Raw genomic sequence first — 2,949 nt, forward strand, 5'->3', positions numbered from 1 at the left:
CAGCCCTAGCCATTTTCAGCTACATAGAAAGACCCTGTCTCAATCTGCCCCCTCTCCAAAAAGTCATTTTCCAGACATTTGCACAGTTCCAAACAAATTGGTACTGAAAGTACCCTCCTATCCCAAGGGGATGATAAGCTTTATTCAGGATTCAGTGCTCCACCTCTGAGCCACATCCCCACCCTCCTCCCTGCCGCCCCCGCTCCTCTACCTCTGAGCCACATCGCCACCCTCCTCCCTGCTGCCCCCTGCTCCTCCACCTCTGAGCCACATTCCCACCCTCCTCCCTGACGCCCCCTGTTCCTCCTCCCATTTATGTTTATATTATTATTATTATTGTTATTATTTTAGGACAGGGTCTGGAAATGTAGCCTTGTTGACCTGAGACTCGATGCCACCACGACCTGGCTTCCCCTGTCCCTCTTGAGAAAGGGTCTCCTGCATAAGTCCTAGCTGGTCTGGAACTTGCTATGTACACCAGACGGTCTCAAGCTCACAGAGATCTTCCTGTTTCTGCCTCCCGAGTGCTGGGGTTGAAAGAGGACACTGCTGTACCCAGCTTTCTCTTTTTCTGAGGCTTCACTGTGTAAGCCAGGCTGTCCAGGCACTCATCATGATATTCCTGCCTCAGCCTTTCTGTTAGCAGAGATCAGAGGCCCGAGCCCCTGAGCCCACCTGAGGAGTATTCCAAAACAGAGTCCTCCAAGCATCAAACGTCTACGGACCACTGCTTTACGTAACTTCCGACACAGCCAGGATCTGTTCGCTCTTGTACCTTCCCTGCATCTACAGCAGGACCTTACTCGCTGACGTGTGCTGAGCTGGCGCATGCTTCAGTGATCGAGCGAATGAATGACTCTGTTTTCTCCCCAGCCATGGTCCAGCCACTTAAGGCTGTTTACAGGCACAATAACCCTTGGTGGGAAGCCAGATGGTTGAAGTTCTGAGAACTTCAAGGCAAGACAAAGAAGACGGCAGGCATAAAACTATGTTCGGTGGCTCATGTCGCTAATCCCAGCACTCAGGAGACAGAGACAGGTAGATCTTTGGGAGTTCAAGGCCAGCCTGGTCTACCTAGTGAGTTTCAGGACAGCCAGGGCCACACAGAAACCATGTCTCCAAACAAGGAGCAAAGGACTGGGGTTTGATTCCCAGCATCCACATGGTGGCTCGCAACCACCTGGTCTCTGTGGGCACCAGCCACACATGTGTGGTGTTCACACATATATGCAGGCAAAACACTCACCCAAGGCTCTCTCAATTTATCCCAGCCCAGCCCAAACACATTGCCCAGTTTTTGGGTTGTTTTTTTTTTTTCTTTGTCTTTTGCTCGGCAGGGTTTCATGAAGCACAAGCTGGTCTGTGTTCGCTGAGAATGAACTTAAACTTGTCCTGGTCCTCCAGTTCCTACCCCCTGAGTGCTGTGATGTCAAATATGCGGCACTTGGCGCTGGGGATCAAACTCAGGACTTCCTGCATGCGTGGTGAGCACTCTACCAACTGAGCTACACCCCACACCAGGTAAAGGTTTGTTTGCTTTTTGTTTTTGAGGGACACGGGTTGTTGCTGGGGTGGGCTTTGAACTATCCCAATCCTGTTCTGACTGCTGGGAATACAGGCTTGTGCAACCAAGCCTACCTTGTTTACAATAACAAGAACACAATTTTATTTTTCTTAAATCATTTTTTTGAGACAGGATTTTCTCTGTAGCTTTGAAGCCTGCCCTGGAACTCGCTCTGTAGACCAGGCTGGCCTGGAATTTACAGAGATTTACCTGTCTTTGCCTTCTGAGTTAAAGGCTGAGGTTAAAGGCGTGCACCACTTTTATTTGCGTGAATGTCTCTGTGCATGCGGGATAAGTACCTGGCTGGAGCGTGGAGGTCCGACAACTTCAGGAAGTCAGTTCTCTCTTTCCACCAAGTGTACCAGGATTAGAACTCAGGAGATCAGGTTTGGTGGCAGGTGCTGGCCCAAGAGCATTATTGATTTGTTTGCTTGCTTGCTTGCTTTTGGCATTTCGAGATAGGGTTTCTCTGTGTAACAGCCCTAGCCGTCCTGAACTCACTCCGTAGACCAGGCTGACCTAGAACTCAGAGATATGCCTGCCTCTGCTTCCTGAGTGCTGGAATTACTAAAGGCATGCACCACCGTCTCCCCACTAAAAGCACGATTTTCAGTGATAATGCAATCATTCTAATAATCTTGGTGGTGGTCTTCTACTCCTGTCAGTCCTGCCCCATTCATTCAACTTATACGGCCCCTCTTCCCTGAAGCCCTCCATGGTTCTGTGGTGGTGGTTCGTGTCTCCTCTGCCCACGCCCCTTTAGGTCTGTTCATCCTATCTTAGGTTCTGATCTTCACCCTACGATCTCTGTATAATTGTATTTGTCCTCCTGTACAGAGTCCAGGGAAACCTGTTGTTTTAAGGACTTGTCACCTTTTCCAGGCAGTCCCCTGCCTGGCTGGCCGTCGTGCTAAATAGGAAACCTGTGTGGTCGGGTCCTTATGCAATGGTTTTCACCTACCCCCGCTCACTCAGCCCTTGGATTTCCCCATCGCATTCCTGATCACTCTTCCCTCTGCTTCCGCATCACTACTCCAGGCTGCTCCTATCTGACGACATACAGGCCAGTCTGGTGTGGTCACTTCTGAGTTCGGGATATTTGGTCATGGCTCAATGAGCTTTGAATTTAGGCAGGATAAATCCCTAACCCCTAAGGAAGGCGAAAGCAAGGCGGGCAGAAAACCCGTTTTCTCCCAAAATGTGTGTCACTTGCCCCTAGTCCCAGCGCAAAAGCGAGCGAAGGCACAATGGGCTCGTGGCCAAAACCCACGAGGAAGGATAAGAGCGCCTCGCAGCACCGCTCCTCCACGCCCCCTTCCAGGAGCCGGGGGCGGTCCCAGGTAAAGGAGGGCGAGAGCGGAGGCGCAGGTGCCCGCCCTCCGCGC

The sequence above is a fragment of the Microtus ochrogaster genome, linkage group LG4, assembly GCF_000317375.1.
Source record: "Microtus ochrogaster isolate Prairie Vole_2 linkage group LG4, MicOch1.0, whole genome shotgun sequence".
Classification (NCBI taxonomy): domain Eukaryota; kingdom Metazoa; phylum Chordata; class Mammalia; order Rodentia; family Cricetidae; genus Microtus; species Microtus ochrogaster.